Source organism: Pipistrellus kuhlii, unplaced genomic scaffold (genome assembly GCF_014108245.1).
Source record: "Pipistrellus kuhlii isolate mPipKuh1 unplaced genomic scaffold, mPipKuh1.p scaffold_m20_p_3, whole genome shotgun sequence".
Lineage (NCBI taxonomy): Eukaryota > Metazoa > Chordata > Mammalia > Chiroptera > Vespertilionidae > Pipistrellus > Pipistrellus kuhlii.
The window spans coordinates 179,176,369-179,201,399 of NW_023425529.1; the positions used below are offsets into that span (position 1 = coordinate 179,176,369).

Genomic DNA, 25,031 nt, shown 5'->3' on the forward strand with positions numbered 1-25,031 from the left:
AAGTTCTAGGAAGTCAGCAGGTGAGACAGGATTGACATTTAAAAAGGTGAAGTCATAGCCCAAGATCAGAGGAAAACATGGGTCTCCCCTCCCATGCAGTAAATAAACAAAGGGTTTGTCATAGGGACAAGGAGGTAATCACAAGACAATTTAATAAAAGAGTTTCCCAAGACTGTTGTCTTCTTTCACTCTGAAGAAGGATTGGGCAGTAGCCATTGCTTTTGACCTCAAAAGAAAACAAGAAAAGGACTGGGTCTTCCTCTGTAAAGAAATAGGCTGCCTGTCCAGGGAGGTCTGTAGTGGGACCCAAGAAAGAAGCAGACCCTGAGAGAACACTGGTTTTCCCCAGAAGAAAGAGAGGAAAAGCCAAAGTGCAGAACAAAGCCTTCCTTACTTTGCCATGTGGAAGTCCCGGTAATGTCCGCTCTCCTGTAATGGGCCATGTTGGGAAGGACTCGTTCCCTCTGTGGTGAGAGAGTTACTCAAGAACAGGCTTCAGTTGTCTGCACGTTAGGGGAATCATCTTAGGCTAATCACCTTAGAAAGCTGTTCACCAAAGTTACATTCCTTGCTTCCAGCAGCTTGTCTCCTCTAATGAGTAGTGTTGAAGACTCAACCTATTTGGCCAACTCAGACAACCATGAAGGGCTTGTCCAGTATTATAATTCCTTGTGGAACTGGCAGAAGCTTTGTGTTGACTGCATCAACACCAAGTTTTCCCTCTATTCCAACCTCTTTCCTTTCTTTCCCCAACAGGAACTGGTCCTGAGAGCAATCCCCAAGTCAACTCTGCTGTGCTTGGTTATGCCGAGCCAGCTTTCTGAGAAACCCAGCCTGCACCACTCAGAAGATATTTCTATCCATGTGAATTTACCTGGGATTCTTGGTTACTTTTGCATTCAAGGGAGAACCCTATTGGAGAACTAAGACTTCCCAACAGTGTAGAAAAGCAACATGAACCACATCACACGAGTCCAACACTTTCCTTCATAAATGCACATGTACAACTATGAAAGTCAACAGGTATTTGAGAAAAAGTATCTATGAAACATAGTGATGAGAAGCCACCAGAACATGGAGTCCAGAAGAAACAGGTAAGTTAGATTCAGATGCAGTTTTTCAAAGTATATCATTCAGAGCTTGAAAATGGTATTCCACATATCAATAAGAATATTATAAACAAAGTAATAAAAGTTATTTCTTAACATTTGAAATATGATTTCTGGAGTAATAAATTCTAATTTTAGAGACTGAATTTTAAAAAGGAAATTTGAGAAGTCATGCCTAGAAAATAAGACCACAAAAAGTTGGAAACGGAAACAATGAAAGAGACAAATAATTAAAAATTATAGACAAAAATTTTCCCAAGCTGAAGGAAACTATAAGTTTTACTGGGAAAAGAAAAGCCTTTCAAAATGATTCCTGGCTGGTATAGCTCTGTAGTTGAGCATTGACTTCATGAACCAAGAAATCATGGTTCAATTCCAGATCAGGACACATGCCCAGGTTGCAGGGTTGGTCCCAGGAGGAGTCCTATATGAGGCAGCTGATCAATGACTGTCTCTCATCATTGATGTTTCTCTCTCTCTTTCTCTCCCTCTTCCTTTCTCTCTGAAATCAATAAAAAATATTTTTTTAAAAATGATTCCTAGAAAATAGCTATGAACTGTCATTCTCTGCTATAAAACAGAAAAGCATAGATGCTTCAGAAGACAAAGCTCTGCAAGAGAAGCTGTCTAATTCAAAGACTTGATAATGACATGAGTGAGGAATGAACTTTTATTCTGCTAAGCTACTGAGATTTGGGATTTGTCTCTATTAATAGTATTATATTGACATAAAAATCAATTATATAAATTTGTTAATTCAAAGAATGGGGATTTAAGTAGGTTACTAAGTTAATAAAAACAGACAGTAAGTTTTCAAATATTACTACTATAAATAGTAATGATGATGATGATGATGATGATGATTGTGATGATGATGGTGATGATAGTGGCAAAAAAAATATCCAAGAGCAAGAAGAGGAGGACTTGTAAGTGTGTTAATGTGTTAAGTCCCTCATCATCATTATAGGAGAGAAGTTGAAAGATAAGAGATACTATATAAATTTGATAAAATTAGGAAACAGATAAGCGATATAATTGTTTCCATTACAGTAGTAACGACCATAAACTCTGAAGACTGTTAACACTGTGGTCTCTGAAGAGTGCAATTGGCAGTAAAAGATGATTGTTTTCCATTTTAATCTCTTTTGTACAGCTTCATATCTCTTTTACCATGTGCATCATTACTTTAAAAATGCAAACATGTTTATTCTATTTCTTTTTAAAATTATGTACAGCCATTCAATGGCACACTATCCTGCATCATGGAGATAAACAGAAAGAAATAACGCAGCATGAACACGAGGATAACCTCAATATACTGTTAGGAGTGAGTGAAGTGAGACGGCCAATGGTGCATATAAAATAAACTCAACTTTGTACAAATAAATTTATGCAAATAAACATACATAAAGATAAAAGGAGGGTGGGAAGGGAGAAAGGAAAGAGGGAGGGAGGGGAAACAGAGAAAATGGGAGAGTTCTTCTTGGGGAAATAACAAAGAAGGTACAAGCTCCCAAGAGTGAATAGATGTGGAAACAGCAGCAGTGACTACAATGGAGCAGGGCTGTCAATAGGCCAAGGTTTCTAGAATAACCATCATTTATTCCCCAGGTTTGAGATTTCCTGGATGTAGGTATTAATGTCAAATAAGTAAATTTCAAGTTTCTCTATTGAAAGTCATAAATTACTTTTCCATGCTGACTAATAGACTTACTCAAAAGCACCATATGTTATGAATCTCCGGGAATTGGCTTGCTGACATTTTCTTCAGAGGAAAAACTATATTTAAATGTATACCTTCTTTATAAACACAACTGTTTGTTTGGGGTTTTATTTGAAATAGCATAACACAAGAGTTCTTTTCAATTCAACTCGAGTGGCCATATTGCAATTGGGATTCGATTGAAGATGAATCATATCCAAAGTTCTTACCAGAAATCCTCATTTTACTCTTTTGGAGGCATATGAAGGCAATCCGAGTTTCCCTTAGCCAAGTTACTCATCTTTCAATAAATGAGCAGCTGGCCTAGAATCTGGCAGCGACACGTAGGTGGTTTTGTTGTTGTTTTGTTTTATTTTGTTTTCTCCTCAGGGAAGTTCTGAAAAGACTCGGTGGTGATGTTATTGGTCAAAACAGAATGAGAAAGTCCTGGCCGGTAAACGGAAGCCACACATTCAGTAGGTCTAGCTCTATTTTCTTCTTACGAGCAACTCAAAGGCACTGACAAAAAGAAAGAAGAAAAATAAGCGAGTGGTGAATAATGCTTTATACTCAAAGGATTTGATGTTCCAGCTGTGAAACAGACAGGTGTTCCCGTGATCACCCACGAAGTCATACTGCATGTTCAGTGTCCTCAGAACGCAATTTTGAACCACTTTGCAGAGAATCTCAGGCGAGGAACCAGCATACACCTGCAGGAGCCTGAGGTCATGTAGCAATTTCTAGTACACAGATCCCCCATTACTCCAGCAGATGTTCCCTGGCAGAAGAGTAGCAAAAGCTGTCATCAGCCTCTGTCATCAGAGGGACATGCTGTCTCCTAATTCGCTGATGGAAACACGAGGCAATAGACCAGATCTGGGCTGTGTGTTGCTCAGGAGATGGGCAGAATCCGGGGGCCAAGGTGGCCACAGCCGTATCCCAAGCCCACATGACACGGACTGCGGTGTGATGAGCTCTGCCACACATGTCCCATTTGTCACTTGGAGCGATCCCATCGTGTCACTTCTGAGTCCCCCTTAGCATCCACGCAGAACACAGGCACCCACAAAGCGCTTCTGGAGGGCTGCTACGTCCCTGAGAGGGAACTTGGCTGGTGAAATTGATCCTGCTCAGCTCTGCTCACCAGTTGAGAAAAGACACTGTCATAGGGAGCTGACAAGAGGTGGGAAACAGAAGAGAATCCACAGCAGTGCATCCATGACAATAAGGGGAGAGATAGGGAAGACACAACAGCCTCAGGAATGTGCAGTGACAGCCTTGGCTTCTGGGAAACAGAAGCACAGACAGCAGCCTGGGGTGTAGAAATAAAAGGAATACAGCAGTTGGAGGGGTACAGAAATTGAAGGTGGAACTTTTATACGAATTTCAACCCATTTACTCAGCTCTGGAGTATGATGACCAGCAGATTCTTTCTCCCATTCTACTTAAAGTAATGGGTACCAATCACCAAAGTTCTTCTCCCACTCTCTCGCTCTCTCTTCAATAAAGAAATTTAAACTTATTTCAACTCAATGTTTGTCACATGTTTGCTATACCAGTATGCCTGCCAACATGCAAGGGAGCGTGGTAATGCAAAATAAGACTGACATGCTTCCTTCCTGGGAGACCTGAGTAATTTTGAAATGATGTGATCCATGAAATGTTGGGCAAAAATATAAGACAGGATATAATCAAGTGTCACTGAATGTACTAGAGTAAATAAGTGCCCTGGCAGGTCAGGAGAGGGGGAGATCAGATTTTACACCGGGGAACAAAAAGACGAGGTGGGCCAGAAAAAGCACTGTGAAGGAGAGAAAAGATCTGGAAGGAATGAAAGAGCACACAATCCATTCAGGAGGAGGGCATCTTCACAGGGGAAACAGTGAGGACCCTGGGATGCCCCAGGGATTCCTGGGACAGAAAAGTAGATGTTGCCCCTGCAATCTGGTCATGGAATGAGAGCTGCAGGGTTGATGAACATGGATCTGGTCACTAAGATGTGTGCTGATCTCAAAGCATATCAGTAATGAATGGGACGTAGACCAGTGAAGAATTATGGCTGGAAGGCTCTATCTCACTGATGACAAAGCTGAGACAGAGCCTTTATAAATGGGCTGATGCGGTTTATTTTTCCTCCTAACTTTTATATACCAAGATTGTTGGTGAGGAATTGGTGTTTTCCCTTAAATCCAGGATGAAATATTTTTTGCAACATTAGAAACCAAAAGACAGGTTGTATAGAAGTGAACCCAAATTTTTCAATAAAATAGGACCATTTAATTTTTTAAAAAATTACCTCAAGTATAAGCTCAAGCTTTACAAAATGCAGGAAAGATACAACAGCAAATATGACACCTCCGTCTGTCTCAGTTGCACATAAGTAAGTGGGCACATTATATCCTGCAGTTCGCACAGCAGAAACCTACTGTGTACCCTAAGATAAGCAAAAACCAAATTCAGTCTCCCTGTCTAATTCACAAAGTCAATACAGCCTTGAACCATCATTTCTATAATAACTGACTATATGAGGAAATGGCTTCACCTCCAATTTCTGCAATCTATATATATAAAAGCCTAATACACTTTGTGTCCCCATGGGAGTTTGACCTATTGGGAGTTCGATTGTTTGCTATGATGTGTGCTGACCACCAGGGGGTGGCACAGAACGAAGGCAAGAAAACAGCCAGGGAAAGGAGATCTTGGCTGGCAGCCAGCAGCCACTAGGGATCCTACCTGAGCACAAATTTTATACACTAGACCTCTAGAAGATTATATTATGAGACTTGCAGATATGATAATAATGTAAGAAAACTATTGTTGTTCCACCACAAATAAACTAGCTAAAATAACTAACTAGTTATAGCCTTGGCAGGTGCTGTTTAACCATTTGCTTAGTTTCCACATTAGCATATAGAGAGCTGAAATAAACATAGCTTGCAACCTTACAACATGCAAAGAAAAACAAAACACTAGATAAACAGAAATTTAATAACTTTTCTGGAACCCACCATAGAACTGAGACGAGCCACCATATGGCTCAAAATCTAAGGAGAATACAAATGGCAAAAGAAGATAAATCAGCCATAAAGGAGATGTCTGGCCAGTAGGAGATGGAAGGCCAGCATTACCTTAAGAAGGTAAGATGTAGCCAGTAAGAACCAGCTAAGGTGGTGGGCAAAGTGACAGAGACAGTCCAGACAGGGTGAGGACCCCGGGGGAGCCCACCTCCTCATACAGAATTTCTCTGCGTGAATCCTACTGGGCACTAAAGAGAGCTATTGGGAAAATCCTGAGAAATTATCCCTCATGCAGAACTGAAGGAGGGGAGTAACAACCATGGCAAGAAACGTGAGCACCTTTACTGAGATCTTCTCACCTGCTTCGCTTGGATAAGAAAACCCTTACCTGGATATGGGAGGGGGTTGGGAGTAGGAGATAGGCAGGATGCACAGCATCCAGGCATATAGCTATGAGAGGAGCAAGCCATGTCCCCAGGACCCAGGGGTATTGTGCCTGCTTTAGACTGAAGCTTATTGAGAACAGCAGAGATTGTACCCATACACCACACATACACATACACATACACACACACACACACACACACACACACACACACTCATTGCCAGCTTAGCAAGCATCTAGTAGCATGTAACTTATAGGCAAGAGACAGACCCTCTCTTGGACATAGCTCACAGGGAAAACCAAAAGCAAAAAGGTATAAAAGGCATTGGGGGAAAAAAGTATTTTGGCAAAGCAACTCCCACTCTACACATAATATATTTCAATAGGAAGTTTAAGCCTGTGGGGTCCTGGGGATGAGCAAAGCATAACACACTCAAGGCTCTTACATTAGTAACTTTTTCTAAATTGCTGTCTCCCCCCCCACACACACCCTTTTCTTTATCTCTTTATTGTGCTTCCTAACAGTGCAGTTTGCATTCTTTATTTCCCATATGACTTCTGTAGATGTCATAAAGTCAGGGACTTTGTCTCCTATCTTAACCACTCCATCCTCCTTGCCTAGAATGGTACCGCGTATCATTCTAGAATGACAGGCACTCATAAATATGTTTGAAAGAGTGAAAGATTAGTGAATCAGTCCGAACACATCTATCAGGCTGCATTCTTCTTTGATTCATCCCTAATTGGCCTGCTAATCTATGTCATATCAGAGGAGGTACAACTAATTGGGAAGCATTCTCTGTCTCTTAGTCTTAAAAGATGAGTCATTTCATAGTGAAAATACTCTCTGACTTTGACAACTATAGTTCTATTGCTCTAATTCTTTATTTCTTAACTGATTTTGTAATTTATTCAATGTAGGACCATCTGAACATGTGCTCTGTTGATACCTTCCATAAAAGATCATATAAGACTGATTTGAATGATGTTGAGTAGTTTCTTTTGCTTTAAGGAAAGAAAAAATTATCTTACTCTGAAAGGTTATTCACTACATTAAAAAAAATGATTTATGGTCATTCATTCTCAAATTCCTTGGACTAAGCAGCTGCATTAAATTTAGACTGGTACCTTACATTAGAATGCAAACTAACCATCATGTTGCTTTTAACTTGTGTTGCTTTATAGCTACTAATAGAGACTCAGTGCATGAAATTTGTGCACTTGGGAGGGGTGTCCCTCAGTCTGGCCTGTGTCAGTCCAGGAGCCTTTGGGGGGCGTCCAACTGATGGCTTAGGCCCACTCCTCATGGTCTGACATCCTTAGCACTGCCAGGGAGCCAGGAGGTGCTCCTGCGCTCACAATCCCTGAGCTCAACTTCTGGCTGAGTGGCACCCCCCTTGTGGGAGCACACTGACCACCAGGGGCAGCTGCTGTGATGAGCGTCTACCCCCTGGTGGTCAGTGTGCATCATAGCAACAGTCATTCTACCATTTGGTCAATTTGCATATTAGCCTTTAATTATATAGGATATGCAAAGTTGACTCTATCAGCCCAGTGCAATGATAGACATTAAAACACCAGAGAGTTTTAAAAATATTACATACACAAATGCCCAAGGATCCTGATTTCATTAGTATGGTTGAATTTGGGCATGGCCTTTTTAAAGTTCCACCCATTGATTCTAATGTGTAGCTAAGATTTCAGACCAATGGTCTGGCTCATGGGCAAATTAGGGCCATATATCAGGATACTGAACACCGGGAAGATGTAGATCAGGCCCCGCCGTGACTACAGGGACAAGCTGAAATGAGGAGAGGAAGGTTGAGGCAAGACCAGACATAACACAGTTGTCTTGGTAGAGAGCACTGACACACTACACAACCCTGGAATTCTGTGGGTTTGAGTTCTAAGACTTGGAGAAAACTGATTCTTCTTGGTCTAGCAGAAAGCTGAGCAGGGGCCTCTGTTCTTTAAGTCCTGAACACAATCCGTTTTCGCCCTGATTGTTAAATGGCCCATGACCAAATGGTTTCTGAGAGGGGGCTGGCATCTTCCTTCTGCCTTGAAAAGCTCTCCATGGCTGTTTTGACATGGAGTTTCATAGTACGTGGATGACATCAGGGACCCAACTTTCATACTGAAGCGTGTTTCATATTGCATATCTGCTTATTCTCCAAGTGCTTCTTTCCCTTGAGTTGAAGGATAACTCAGGCTTCAGTTCCTGTTCTGGGTTGTCTAAGCCTTAAACCATCTTGACTATGACTAAATAATATTAGAATTTTCTCTGACACCAACTGTCATGTTAAATGTTTATGTAAATACTTGTATCTTACAGCCAAATTTTCTGGGTATCCTACAACTCAATTCTTTCTGACAGTAACTGCCTAGCACAGAACCATTGGTTAATAGCAAAATCCTTCACAAGACTGACCCCACTTTAGAACGTTCTTTTTATTGAACTATAGTAGAGATGATGATGATGATGATGATGATGATAGATATATAGATAGATAGATAATAGATAGATAAATAGATAAACTATTTATGTGAAACATATAAGAAATTTATTGCCTTGAAAAATAATCTCAAAATCAATAACAACCAAAAATGGAAGAGTATAAAATTGTATATGGCAGAACAAAGTATTAAAAGCTCTCTATCAATCACAAAACCAGATAAAATTAGCACATAATAGGCCTTTGTGATATAAAAATATATCTAATGGTCATCCCCAGTACTTGGCACAGAGTTTCAATAACTCTTAGAACTTCCTGAGTAGCAGGAGTATTTTTGTTGAGGCAACTCTTAGTTTGGGTTTGCCTATCTAACTTCCATGGAGACATCACCAGAAAGACCAATTATTTGAATAGAGTGTTGTAACTTTGGGCGACCTGACCTCAGAGGAGGGAAAGAGGGTAGAGACTGAGTTAAAGTAGCTGAGCAAGTACCAATCATGCCTGGGTAATAAAACCTCCATTGAAAATGCAAGGTTCAGGGCCTGGTTGGTTGACCTACCAGTGAACCTGTGCAGAAGTATACATGACCCCACAGGGACAGAAGCTCCTGTGCACAGACCTGACCATATGCATTATAATATATTAAAATAGTTCTTTTGAAAATTAAGGACCATATTTAATATATTATAGTAGCGATGGAACCTAAAGTTATTAAGTCATGAGTGAAAGATTAAATGTTTATGTAAATACTTGTATTTTACAGCCAAATTTTCTATTAGGATGCTACATTTTGACATTAATTCTCTGACACCATCTGGATGTCATGAAATTCATTTTATTATTTCTTCCTGATCCAAAAGTAAATTAATTTGTTGCATAGGTTTAAGGAAGGGGAAGAGGTAAATCCCTTGAACTGTTATGAATTATTTATCTCTTTTAAAACTTAAGACCATTGAAAAACTACTTTTTAAAGTGCTTTACATCTTTTTTATGTTTCCTTTAAGCAGTTGAAGAAGTATTAATTTTGCATTCACATTTTTCAATTTTTATTATGAAGTCTTAGGGTAGCCTTTTATAATAACTATGTAACTCTTTAAAATGAAATATAAAAATATTTCAATTTTTTAAGAATTAAATGCATTAAACATGAACTCTCACTCCCTTATTCACTATCTTTTTCTTAAATATTCTTTTTTTAACCCTTACTCCTACACAAGAAAGATTTTGTACTGATGGAAAAAGAATGCAAAGCCATAGGTTTTAAGAGAAAGGTTTGTGACTTAAGGAGTGAGTAGGCAAAACTGACAATCTACCACTTCAAATGGAATATTGATGGAGTGGATATTTTTAACAGGGAAAAAAGAAGGTAACTGCCCATTTAAAAAAAAAAAAGCGCATAAAGGCCTGAGATAATGAAGAAGAAACAACCCCCACACACACCCCCAAACACACACACACTCTGAGGGAAAGTAGATAAAAACTGTTGTTAATAAAGTTGAATTGAGGATTAGAAACATTTTGAAATAGGCTCTTTGTCAAATTACAAAATGGGGCTTTTAGAATATTGAGAGACATCATCATGTCTAGGTTTAAGCATGTAAGTTTCCAAATCAAACACTTTGGGCATGTTAGCTGTGTGAATCTGGGCATGTTAGTTAACCCGTCTGTGAAGAATGAGGATAATGTAATCGCTGGCACGAGGCTCACTGATAATATGAAACACCTAGCTCATCAGGACACCGGAGAATGACAGCTAATTTGCTTGAATGACTCTAGACCTAGGGTCATGAAAGTGAGAGAAATGTTGTAGGGGTGTCGAACTCAATCAGAGAAGGGGCCAAAATCTAAAATCCAGCCTAAATCGCGGGCCAATGGTTTACAGTCATAAACTGTCATTGTGATGGAAACGCAGTGGAGTGCAGTGATGAAAACGCGGTGCAGGCCACATTGCAAGGCCTGGCCGGACGGATTTGGCCCGCGGGCCTTGTGTTTGACACATGTGGTTTAAAGGAAAGAAGCTAGATTTTTACAAAGGTTGCTAGGGACTATGGATTAGATAGGGATACCCTTCGTTTTTGCAAGTATGAAAACAAAGGATGGAGTTTGTTTACAATGATGTTTTAGCTGTTCACCTTTTTTCCTAAACCCGATGCCTCTCTGAGCCTGAACCACATAGGTCCATGCTTGTCCAGGTTACACGAGAAGATGTGAAAAATCCACTCTGCTACATAACCACCAGGAAGAAGAGAAAACTCCTTTATACTTCTAATTTTCTGGGGGAATCATGTCAAAATGATGTGGGAGAGGTAGGAGGAACACACCTATGCCTAATCCACTTTCTCTGTACATTTCAATCTACACAATAAAGAACAATTGAAACCAATTCATTGACTTCGTAGTAGAAATATGAAATGATCATCATCCATTTCTGTGGTTCAACAGTTCCTCATCTACTTATCTCAGAACAGAGCCACAAGAAATCTGGAGCCCATGAACTAGGTAATATAATGCTGGGTTGAACCTGAGTAAGTGTTTGAAGCAATATCTTTTAACATTTCTTAAACTGCCAGATATTATCACAAAGACAATGAAAGCATCCTTAAAAATTGTCACTACCCATTCACTTCAGGAGATAGACTTAGAGGAGTAATTATGGCTATGGATTTAACTATTATAATAATAGATTACTTCTTGAAATTATTATTTCCCGAGACAAACAAAATGTTTGGCTCATGCTTATAAAGGTAAAATTTTTCATAGCCTGACTCCTTGTAAAACATCTCAAAATTATACCAAATATTCCTCAGGATAAGTCACTTTCCCGATCCTAGAAAGATTTTTAGTCCAGGAAAGCTGATGTGATTTAGCTTTCACGGCATCTGCCAAGCTAAGTGACCCTGGATGTCAAAGTGAGCTAATAACCATTCTCAGAAGCAAGCTGAACAAATCTAGATTTAGACATCCTCTTGATTACTTTGCAGTTTATTCTCGTAGTTGCGTTCAACTAAAAACACCTTAAGCTTTGGCAGCACACACAAAAATGAAACTTCCTTTCCTTGACTTAATCTTTCTTAGGCTTCTCTAACAGCCTGGTGTCACAGTCAGGGTTTTTTGGACAGTCTTCAGGGATGAGTGAAGTGTGCCTTCTGGGCTGGGATCAACAGCTTTGCACCTTCATTGAACTTTCCAAAGCTGATAGTCACTTTCTATCTGTAATGAGTCAGGTTGGAAAGTCACAGCATGAAAAATATTAGCAATCCAAGCCCAAAATGCAATTTAAATTTCAAAATGCACAAACATTTTTGTTTTCCTCAGATGAGGTGTTTTTGTTTTGTTTTTTTTAAATCTGTGCTATGCCTTCTGTTTAATGTATTCATTTATATAACAACATATGTTGACATATTTATGTTTTCACGAGCCCAATAAAATCTGTTGGAAAAGTGGAATGAATTGTAAGTCCTTTGGATGTTTGCTTTAACTAAGAGAGATTTCATTCTGGGTAGATGGCAGAATATACTAGAAATGTTTATCTAAATTGACATAAGTCTTGCTTGCTATAACTCTTGCACAAAAATTCTTGCTGAAACTCTTGCACACCTGACCACCTCACTTCTGGATTCTTTCTCTTCAATGTTATCATTTTCTGACTTGCTGCGAACACGTTACTCACAATAAAACACGACGACATAAATCAGGACTACAGAATGAGGCAGGAGAGGCCGGGGCACATTAATCACCTGCCTGGAGCCGGGGAGATCTAGCAGAAAGTGCTGGAGAATCGATGGGCTCTTGGTTCTGTCACACTTCAGCTGCCAGGCTTCAGGCTACTGGCTAGTGTGCTGTTGTGGTCTCCTCTTCCGCCAACATGTGGCTAAGAATACAGAAATTAGATGGTTGAGCTGAAGAATCAACACAATTTTAAACAATATTAGCTATAATTTGTTTCTATTGTTTGCCTAGGCACCGTTATAAATCTTCACATCAATTAATTTTCACCGCATCCATGGGAGGCGGGTATTATCAGCCCAGTTTTACAGATAAAGCATTTGAGGCACAGGGAATCTAAGAAGCTAGACAAATGCTACTAAGCAAACAACAAACATGGAATGGGCCAGACTGGGAAGCCAGCTTCAGGAAGAGTCTTCCTGTCTCAGGAGGCCTCAGCAGTGTAGAAGGGACTCAGAGAGGGCACTCTTCCTCCCCTCCCTCTGTGGCTGCCATAGGGACATGGCCTAGCTGCCTCCTCAGGCCTGCGATGCCTCTGGGCCTGCAGTTCCTCATAAGATAAGAGCAGTCTTCAAGAAACATGTTCATACTGTTTTCAATGGCTGATTTTGGGTAACTGTGGAGTGCACCTCAAACCCAAGCCCAAACTAACACCCCTAGTACAGAAACTTCTTAATAGAGAAGCAAAACACAGTATAGACTGTTTTACAGAAGTAAAAAATTGTGAAACACTGCTAAAACTCCAAAAACATAGTGTTAGTTATTTGTGAAACTTTAACAGAGTAGTTCAGCATTCTGGTCAAAGAGGAAGCTCTCTAGCAGCATTAAAGAGCAGCAACCCTACCACTCCTGCAAGGAGACTCAAGACTCAGTCTTTAAACCTAAATCAAGGAACATCGGGTTCCAAAGGCAAGAGCCAGGCATTGATACCTGCGTCCAGGCAGTCAACACCCATTTGTTCCTCAAAGAATATAAGCAAAACAGAAGAAACCCTTCTCTCAACTAAAAAGTAGCTTAGAGTGAACTCCTAAATAATCCAAAACAGACTTCTGAAATTTCTGCTCTTTTTCGTAAAGAATGAACTATAAAAATAAGAAATGTTTAATGCGATTTCTGTAACTAAAGTTAGTCAGAAAAAAAAGAGCTTCTTAAAAAACTCTTAATTCATATATATATATATATATATATATATATATATATATATAATCTTTATTGATTTCAGTGAGAAAAAGAGTGGGAGAAAGAAACATTAATGATGAGAGAGAATCATTGATTGGCTGCCTCTTGCATGCCCCACACTGGGGATCAAGCCTGCAGCTCGGGCACATACCCTGACTAAGAATCGAACCATGAACTCATCCTGATTGACACGCAGCCTGAGCCATGCCCACAGGGCTAATTCTTTAAATGTATGAAAATGTAGTCCAAGAGCAAACTTTTCTTGGCATCCTTCAGTGCTTCTGGAGAAAATACCTAATTAGGATTAATAACTAAAACACCTGCCTACCTCAAAAGGCGGTGAGGATCAAAAACATGAAATCTATTGAAGGACAGTTCAGGTGTGTCCATGTCTTAGGCCCCCCCCCCCCCCCATGAATAACGCTGCAATGAACATAAGGGTGCCAATAAATGCTTTCAAATTTTCTAGGAGATACTCAGAAGAGAGGGGTCATATATTAACTCCAGTCTTAATTTTTTTGAGTAACCTCCATACTCTTTTTCTCTTTCTATATTCCAGTCTGGATTCTATAGCTAGATTGATGTTTCTAAATAGAAAATATGACCATGGTAGATTAAAAATCTCAAGTGGCCGCCCATTAATTTAAATTTTACAGTCTTTAGTCTGCCTTTCACGACTCCCAACCCCCACGACTCAATCCTTTCTTACCTCTCTAGGTAGTCATCTCTAACTGGGCCCCTGACAAGCCAAACTCCTTTCCACAATCTGATCATAAATTGTCTCACCTGTGGCTTTCTGTTAGCAACCTATTTCTTCCCATACTCTCCTTTATCTGCCGAGCTCCCACCAGTGCTTAAGGTCTTTATCTGATAATTACTCTCTAGAAAAAAAGTTCTGATACTTCTATATGAATTATCTTCTATCTAATACCTATTTCCATAGAGTCCTGGACTCATCAAATCACTAACATTAATATTTTAAAGTTTATATTTTGTTTATAATTTCTCAAGAATCTCAAATTTCATGAAAAGCATTTAAATATTGTCTTTTAAAATATTACCATTAGCCCATACCCTGAGACTTATAATTTAAAAAAATAAATATTTGTTGAATAAAAGAGGATGTCTCGCTTTCCCAGAACATGCCACTTTAAACCTGACATTAATAAATAATTTATTTCTTAAAATTCTATGTAGAGTTTTAGCTTGTCAAAAGACCAACTACTCAATTTTTAGGTAATATCTCGTTTTTACATGAGTAGAATTTAGTACATAAACCTGAGTTCACTATAAAAGTAATTTTTCTGTTTTTATAAAACACTTATAAAATCTCTTTATATCTCTGAACTTTGAAATTTGTCTTATCTTAAAATTCAAAAACCATTACACATTGAATAGTAATTGTCATTTCAGACCTGTCTGGGATGGCTCAGTGGTTGAGCATCAACCAGGAACCAGGAGGTCACTGTTTGATTCTGTTCAGGGCATGTGCCAGGGATATGGGCTCAATCCTGGTTTGGGGCTTAATCCCCAGTAGGGTGCGTGCAAGTACAGCCGATCTAAGTTTCTCTCTGACCATTAATATTTCTCTCTCTCTTCCTATTTCTGAAAAAAAAAATTTTTTTTAAATAATTTATCAATTCTGCTATTTTTCAAGGAATCTCTTCCATCTAATTCGGTTATAATTTTATTAAAATGTAGGTTCCCAGTAATTCATGTGAGAAGACATCATTTTTACAAGAGGTACAAAACAAACTATACTTTCTTTGCAATTATTCTTTCAGGGGCATGGAATTAGACCAAAGTCTTCAGTGTACAGTGTGACATAAAAGCCTAGTAAGCCCCTTTCCTGGGAGGTTGGAGACCGTCACTCATATACATTGGCGATTATTCCCTTCAGTGCCTTCGGCTACATTTTTCCATGGAACCCTCTAGAACAAAGCTTCAAAATACCTGGCCTCCATCTACCTCTAAGTTCACTTTTAAGAAGTGTATTTTCACTTTTTATAAATAAAAAACTCAGAATTAAATGTCAGTCCTCTAAATCAATTTTTCTGGAAGTGTTATCTGAGGACTAGCTTTGGGAATTTGTTTAAAATTCAAATTTATGGGCCTCATATAAAAACTATAGTAACACAGCCTCTAGTGATTAATGTTTTGTAATAGTAACAGGAGGAAAACCTCTTCATAGCATATTTCTCATACGAAACTACTCTTTACACATAACTTTGTAGGGGATGGGATTTATTTTTGAAATAAATATTTTATGAACATTTACTATAACTATACTTTCATATTATTTCAGCAAATAAATCACTTTATTTGAAGAATATAACAAAATGCCCTAGGGTGTAAAAGAATTAAAAACAAAACACTATAGATACACTGTGTTTTGACAAGAGAAAAAATCATTTGAGGCAAATAATTGCCTATGAAATTTGTTTACTGGATGCATATTTCATTTAGAAAACAATTTATAAGTTCAATTAGGCAATATACAATATAAAAATGCATTATCACCTATAAATTGATGTTTAAAAGCTCTTTTGTCTTTTTTCCTAGAAAAACATAATGTTATACTGATTTGGTTTTATAAAAACAAATATATTTAACATGCTGTACATTTTTATGCATGACTTTATTCATAGTACATATGAATTTATGCAGGTACAGGCATGTTATAATAGCATTTAATGATCCAAACTATTTTTAAATAGTATAATAATGTGTATTTGTAGTTCTACCTGCATAGTGCTCACATTTTTAGCTTATTTTATTACGTATTTCTGCTATGAACTAGAAAGATATAAAGTACTCTAGGGAAAAACTGCAAAAGAAAATATTACTCCCTATAAAATGTGAATACCTGTGTGGCCTCGCAGGTGTAGGAAATACATTTATTATGGGTTAGACTTTTCCCAAAGGAGTGTGACTATGGAAATAATAGAGGAGAATTGAAATAAGTGGCAGTAACAATAGATGGCTATTTAATTATTTTATGATAGTTTTGAAAAGTGGCTGCCTTCTCATACTATATAATAAAAGCATAGTATGCAAATTGTCCCCTCAACTGGGGGTTGTCTGGGAGTTCGATCAAGAGTTGGGGCCAGCTGGGGGAAGGGAGGGAGTACCCAGCCAGCAGCCAGTAGCTGCGAGGGACCCTACCAGTGTACAAATTTCATGCACTGGGCCTCTAGTTTTATAATAAAAGGACACATTCTAAAAAATGGCTATTTCTCCTGACATGGTCCTCTGATTTTATTTACTCATTTCCTGTGTTGAAATGAGTACTTTGCAAAGTCCTTACAAAGACTGCGACTCTCTTATTGTTGCTGAAAATGATAATATTAAAAATAATTTATAAACTACTTACACTGTGTTAGACCTTGTTTCCTGAAATTATATATAAAATGTCAGGTAGTCTTCACAATAAACTAGACAGATAGGTTCATATTATTATCTCTAAGTGAGAAAAATAAGGTCATGCATTTAAACTAATAATCATAGTTCCAGCACTCGAGATAAATCTGTCTGACTCTCTAATGTCTATTAATTAAAATTATTTGCTAAAGTATTTTTTCAAAAATTTGCAACACTAAATTTTATATCTGTGGTTATTATTGTCTGTCAGGAAAAAGAGTGGATAATAGAGAAGTCCCAATATTTTGAAGGTTACATGCCTTACATGAATACATTAGACTGAAAATAGAAGACTATCCAGCTGTTTCATAAAGAGCAACAGCCTATGGAACTGAGTAAGATTTTATTCCTGTCATACTCTTTTTGCTTTAATTGCAAAGAATGAGTTTATGAATCCTGACATTATCTTTAGTACTGTCTCAGAATTTTAGACTGTAATAATAAAAGCATAATATGCTAATTAGACTGGACAGCCAAACGACTTTCCTGACATCATTCTGGACTAAGACATGGTGGCAGGGGCCAAGTTAGAGGCGGTTAGGGGCAATCAGGCAGGCAGTGGAGCCATTAGGGTGATCAGGCAGGCAGGTGTGTAGTTAGGGGTGATCAAGCAGGCAGGCAGGCAGGCGAGTGATCCCTGTGGGATCAGGCTTAAACTGGCAGTCAGACATATCCCAAGGGGTCTCAGATTGTGAGAGGCTGTGGAACTCCCCCTCCTTACCCCCCGCATAAATTTCATGCATATATATAAAACAGAATCTAACTAAATATATATATATATATAACAGAATCTAACTAAAAAAAACAAAACAAAAACCTTCCATTTATATGACTTTTTATTTTACTTAATTTTAACTGTTTCTCGTGTATCTTGATTTATTTTACTTATACTATTCTTTGGAACCTCCAGTGGATGCTAGTTTAGCCCTCGATCTCTGTGCAAATAAAACTATTAAACTATTACACTGAGAGACATCACCTCCTGTGATCTAACTTCAGTCAGGTTCCTCTCATCTGTACACTCCACTTGGCCCAATCTCAGGCTTCCATCTCTGTCCTTATTAAGTACAGTTTTAGTAAGAATCCTGTTAAGTCTATTTAGAGAGAATTCCACCTTTGATATGTGATCACCCAGAATACCTGACTAAATTCCTCTCCCCCACCATCCTCCAGGTGATGTCTAAGCACCCTGGACTGCCTCCAGTTAGAACCTTGTTACCTAAGTTTAGCAAGAATTAGGCTACTTTCTTAGTCTACACTCCTAGTATTTTCCACCTACCAATCACCCTCTCCCTTCATCTCCTTGGCTATAAATCCTTAGCTTGCTGTATTTGGAGTTGAGCCCAATATCTCTCTCTTAGTGCAAAACCCCATTATAATAATCCCTTTGAATGAAATATTCTTTACTATCTTTAACAAGAATCAGAGTAATTTATTTTTCTTTAATGTCTAATTAGATTTATCACAAACTTACTAAAAAAAAATCAACATAGTTCAAGATAATCCCCTCAGGATTCAGACAGGTGACTAATTAATCTCTTCTCTCTCAAAATTTTACTAGCAACCTGAATCTTAAGGTGAAATGGACTGCAAAAAACAATTATTACAAGGACAAATGAGGAATTGATAGGAAAATCCGCTCTTTCAATTGAATTAACAACAACAAAAAAGAACTTTCTCTTATTAACAAGCTAACTATTAATAATAAAATGTTCTCTTGAAATCTGCATCAAGAAAAAAAAAGACATTAATTACTTGAAGACTCCTCTTTTAAGTTACCAAATGTAATATGTAGGTAGAGAATCATTGCTAGTGAGGAAAAAATGATGGTTGAAATGCCTAATAAATGTGTAATGGAAGTTAGAAGAATGGAGAAGAAAGAAAAATAACAATATTTATAGAGATAAAGGCCTTGAAACTGACGAAATGCCTGAATTTATGAAGTGCAGCAACTCCCAAGCAAGATAAATACAATGATACAGCAGATGGGGACATTATAGTCAAATTGCAGTAACTCAAGAATAAAGACAAATATCTTAAAGACATTCACAGAAAAATGAATGTTATCTTTAATAGAGAAGCAATAAGATTGAGAGTTGAATACGAACAAAGCATATAAGCCAGAAAGCAATGAAATATTTAAATTCTATTTCAATAGTAATATCATTATATTTATCTATCTATCTATCTATCTATCTATCTATCTATCTACAAATTAGAAGTTTATATCCTGTTAAAATACTCACTTAAAATGAAGTCTAGGTAATGATATCTTTTAGAAATTAAAAATTGACATATTTTTAGCTTTATATTTTCAACAAATACTATAGAAAGATGCATGCTAAAAGAAAATGATCCCTTTGGAGAGACAGAACTCCTGAGCTGAATAAAGAGCATCAGGAAAGATAAATATGTAGGTAGCTTCAAAAGGATATTGACCATAAATTAAGTTAAAGTATTGCAGGAGCCTTACATTCTTTCAAAGAGAATAACAGAGGAGTCTCGGGTTTGATTTCTGCTCAAGGGCATGTACCTTGGTTGTAGGTTCCATCCCCAGCCCTAGTTGGAGCACATGTGGGAACAAACAATTGATATGTCTCTCTCACATCAATGTTTCTCTCTCACTCTCCCATTCCTCCCTCCCTTCACTCTATCTAAAAATCAATGGCAAAAATATCCTTGGGTGAAGGATATTGGGTGAAGTTTAAATGATAATAATAATAATATTGTTATCTTTTTGTATATCTTTTAGTTGGTTTATAGACAAAAACAGAAGCTTCTGGAAGAATTTGACGTAATATTTATTTTGAAAGAAAAAGCAACCAAAGCCCAAAAGTGATGTTACCATCAGTGGCATAGGACTTATTAGTGAGTGAGCTGAACCTAGAGCACAGGGCTCTGGCTGTTCCTGTAGAGTTTTTGCAGTACAACAAATAGGTGTAATGGCAAACATTCTAGAACTTTCTTAGTAATGAAAATGGCCAATTGAAGCTGACAAATTTGAATCTGCCTATTTGCTGGAATTTTTTGGGGGGAGAAGGGGCAGTAGTGAGGAAATACAATAAACAAGAAGAACTATCAATGATATTATCAGAAGAACCATTGTTCAAGTTCTATTTTTGCCATTTACTAATTTTGTGACCTTGACCAAATCCCTTAATCTCTCTGAAGCTGTTCCCTGCACCTGTAAAAATAAGATAATAGCCTCTCCTCAAAATTTGAAGGGCAAATAAAATTATTAATACGATATTTATAATGACCAAGCACTTAGCACATGATTGGTTAATCATTACTAATCCCATCCATCTTCATACTGGGTAAATATTAAACAACTATTAACAATTCTCCAACTTGCACAACCTAAATGTTGCTTCAGAAAAGTTGCTGATTGAGAGGTCTCTATAGGGTAATAATTGCTTATAATAGTTATGGGAGTTTGTCTATGTATTCTATTCAATTCCAGGCTTCCTCAAGAGAGAATATAACAAAAAACTTCTTGAGTACACATTTATTTTTAGCTTTTCTGTACATGTGTATTAAGAAGATATTACAGTGTTTCATATATTGTTTGAAAAGGTCTTATGGTTATTAGAATAAAAATTGGCAATTTGGGGGGGAGGGAATAAAATAATTGTTTTACTTTCAAAATGCAATTGCCAATCATAGTCACTTTACTTTCAAAATGTAGTTGCCAGTCATGTTTCTAATAACAAATATGTCAGCATAATATGTGCTTGAAGGGAAGTGTACACATAATACAAATTTTCTCCTCTTCGCCAGGATGTGGTTTTTGCAAGTTGCAACAAATCTCTATAGAATCGAGTTTAGGCAAAGTCTATCTGTACTAAATTAAAATGATATGGAATTATATTCAGCTGGTCAAGCCGTTTTCAGTTACACAAAATAGCATTTCCAACTGAAAAGCAGAAAATGAGCACCTTGCAAATGTTCGTAAACACAATCAACAATTCATTATGATATCAAGTATCACAAAGTAGGCAGGATCAAAAATAGACACGGGAGGTAATTACTGCAGTGAGCTTCAGTTTAAGTCCAAACTTATCTTCCGTGATGCTAATCTCCTTCCTGTTGTTTTTATAGAGTCAGTAAAAGGCATCATTTTTTTTTTTTCCTTTCTTCCCTTCCTTCCAAAGTGGATTAGCTGCCACAGGATGCTGTCATGTAAGAGAGAAATGTTTGTTTACTTCCATGTTTACATTCTTACATTCCTTTTGTATATTAAGAAAAACCGAAAAGGGGAAGAAAACAATTCTAATTCTTCCTGTGGATATCATTGCATATTATACTTTACTTATTTTTGTAAAACGAGCTTTTTTGGTGATGATTTTGAATACTCAATATTTGTGTCTCATATTTGAATATTTGTGTCTATAATTACTATTTCAGTTGGTTTTGTTGTTTTCTGCTTGTTTTTATGAGGGGCATGAGGGAAGGGGGCTTACATGTGTTCACATATTAAAAGTCATATTTATTACTATGATTCTTCCCTGGATCTTCAGGAAGTGAGTTGAATCTTTGTTCTTGTCTTAGATTGGTCTATTTTTCCTATCACCAGTGAGTCCACATACTGGTGATTTGGTGCCTTTTGCTGGACTAGCAGTGTTCATTGCTGGTTTTTCCACTCTGGTAATAATTGAGATATAAGTGTGTATGCCTCTGCCTAAATAGAAAATGAAATCTTTTACCCACTTACTTATAAATTTACAAAGGTTAAAGTAAATGACTTTTTTTTTCTTTTGTAGGATGGTGGCTCCCTTCCTTATAAAATTATTAAAAATTAGTTAGAGGATCTTTAAATGTATCCCTAATTATTTCATACTATTTTATAGGAGTTTAAAATACTATTTTTACTTTTTTGCTCATTCCTAAAAATATAATTGCTTTTTATAAAGTGACCATGTATTATATAACTTGCTAAACTTAGTTTTTATTTATTAGTTTTGGGTAACCTTTTTTTTTAAGATTTTTTAATAAATTTGATCACATAGTCTACAAATAAAAGTGACTTTTATCTCTTCCTTTCTGATCTGTAAGCATTTCATTTTTCTTTTTCCCTTTAATAAACTGGCTAGAACTTTCAATATAATGTTAAAAGAAATGCTAAGAGCAAACATACATGCCTTGTTTCTGAGCTGCAGGGTTTTTGTAGGATCTCTTTATCACATTAAAAAAATGTTCTATTACTAGTTTGCACAAAAATAATGTTTGATTTTTGTCACTCCTTTTTTATGTAGCTATTAAGGTAGTCCCATGTTTTTGTTTTAATTTGCTGATATTTTGTGTATATCAATTGCCGTGTAATAATATTACCACAAATTTAGCAGCTTAAAACAACATGTATAAATTCCTAGCAGGTGAGGAGCTTATAAGTCAGCACTCCAGTTTTCTAACAAGTGGAAAACTGAACCAACCAAAACTCAAGAAATATTCTTAGATCTGGCAGAGAACTGAGGCTATAGGACATACCAATGCCCCCCAAATTAGTGAGACAGACAAGCAGATAGAAAGAATAAAACCCAACTTACTGAGCAAAAACACACAAGGATAGGGAAACCTAAACTGTAACAGAAATATAACTGGACACTCATTGTGGGCTTGTCTGGAAGTTAAAATCTCAGGGGGTAGGGGCAATGATAATGGGGCCTGACCATTTTTGTGAGTTTTATCTCTAGGAGCTATACTAGGCTTTAACAATGAAAACTGAAAGAAAATGCTCTCATGGTTTAAGCAGGGAGAAGGGCTGTGCAGAAGACATCTGATGGATGTTTCTCTCCATTTCCTTCCTGCTCTCTCTAAAAATATCAATAAAAATATCCTATATAATAAAAGCCTAATATGCTAAGTGTCCAGTCGTCCATTGATGGGTTGACTATTCAACTAATCAAAGCATAATATGATAATGATATGCTAAGGACACTCAACTGCTCACTATGACGTGCGCTGACCACCAGGGGGCAGATTCTCAAACTGATAGATTAGCTTGCTGCTGGGGTGGGCCAATCAAGATAGGGTGAGGCAGGGCTGGACATGCCCTGGAGTCCTCCTCTGGTGCTTACCCAGCTGGTGGGGTCCCTCGGCCTGGTCTGTGCCCTCTTGCAATCCAGGCCCTCTCAGGGGATGTCGGAGAGCCAGTTTCAGCCCAATCCCACAGGCCACTCCTCTCAGGAGGGCACCAGATGCAGGGCTCATGGCTGGTGAGCACTGCTGCAGCAGAGCAAGCCTTTCTTTCGAGTCCACAGCAAGTGCAGTGGGGCCAGAATGAGTGGGAGAGGCAGGTAGGAGCTTCAGGCGGCATCAGACTGTGGGTTTTGTCCCAATCCTCTCAGGCCAATCAGAGGGACCCCACTCATGCACAAATTTGTGCACTGGGCCTCTAGTTTAAAATAAATAAATTAATGAAATGTTCAATTGAAACCATAAAAGACAGAAAAGGAATGGTAAACAATAGGAACAAAGAATAAAGGCAACAAAGAGAAAACAGTTAACACATATGGTAGATAGTAATAGTAATCTAGTCATATCAGTAATCACATTGAATATTAATAATCTAAGTATACCAATAAAAAGACAGATATGTCACTGTATTAAAACAACAACAACAAGGCTCAACTCTATGTTGTCTATAAGAAACCCACTTTAAATACAAAGACACATATAGAAGAAAAGTAATGAAGTACAACACCAGAAGTAAACTATAATGTAAACTATACATTTGAAGTGATAATCATGTTTCAATGTAGGGTCCTCAATTTTAACAAGTATCCCACTCTGGTGGGAGAATGTTAGTAAAGGGGGAAGTTACTATAATTCTATTGTTATATGCTGCCAGAGATGTCCATAGTCATATTTATATGTTGTATTCTGTTCATAGTTCATCCAGTCAACTCACTTCTTTTTAGTTTACCTGTTAGATAACTTCATACTCTTTCTTTTAAAGACAAAACTTTACATATTATTTAAAATTTTGAATTTTGGTAAAGTTCACTGAAAATGTCCAGGTACCACTTATTCTTCCTCCTCCTCTTCTTCCTCCTCCTCTTCCTCCTCCTCCTCCTTCTCCTTCTCCTTTTCCTCTTCCTCTTTCTCTTTACCTTTGGCTATTTTCTTTTTTTTTAAATATATTTTATTGATTTTTTACAGAGAGGAAGGGAGAGATACAGAGAGCTAGAAACGTCGATGAGAGAGAAACATCGACCAGCTGCCTCTTGCACAACCCCCACTGGGGATGTGCCCACAACTCAGGTACATGCCCTTGACCGGAATCAAACCTGGGACCCTTCAGTCCGCAGACCGACGCTCTACCACTGAGCCCAACTGGTTTTGGCACCTTTGGCTATTTTCTATTTTATATACTTTAATTTGCTATTGAAAATATATATACTTATATATACCAAAGTTAGATATTTTACTTGATTCAATGTAGGTCAAGCTTTTGATTTCAGCCTTAGGTCAAAACTTTGAGGAATCTGATCCAAGCAAGGCAGTTATTTTTAAGATGAAGATTCCTACCCGGTCTTCTCTTTTTTGATTTGGACATCCTTTTAAGTGCACAGAAAACAGAGACAACCAGTGACTCAGAAACCACTCAAGTCATAAATATCTAAAAATGAGATTTTCCTCAGGAAATATATCATGCTTGGTGGAAAATTGTGAATTGATCTCAGTAATAATATACAAATCTCCTAGAATTATCTTTATTCAGTTGTAAAACTGAACCAGGGCAGACCTATAGAATTATTCACCTTGAGGCTTATGCCCTCATCATATACTGAAGTTAGGCATTCTCCGATTTTCCTTTATTATCTTCCATCCTAATTTTATTTTCACCTGTCCTTGTTTTCCCTTAAAACTCTCTGTCTTAATTTATCTGAAATTGGTTACTTTCTTTTACTAATTTATTTAGTTCTTTTCTCTACATTCTAGTTCACTTTTATCATGTGAATGAAATAATTAATTAATTTATTTTTTAGAACAATTTATTTTTATTCATTCTTAATCAGTTTTAAAAAAGAATTA

At 37.4% G+C, this 25,031-nt stretch overlaps 1 pseudogene; it reads left to right on the forward strand.

Moving 5' to 3' along the window:
• The first annotated feature begins 1,043 nt into the window (after positions 1 to 1,043).
• On the forward strand, positions 1,044 to 13,418 carry LOC118729726 (annotated as a pseudogene).
• Positions 13,419 to 25,031: the final 11,613 nt, after the last annotated feature.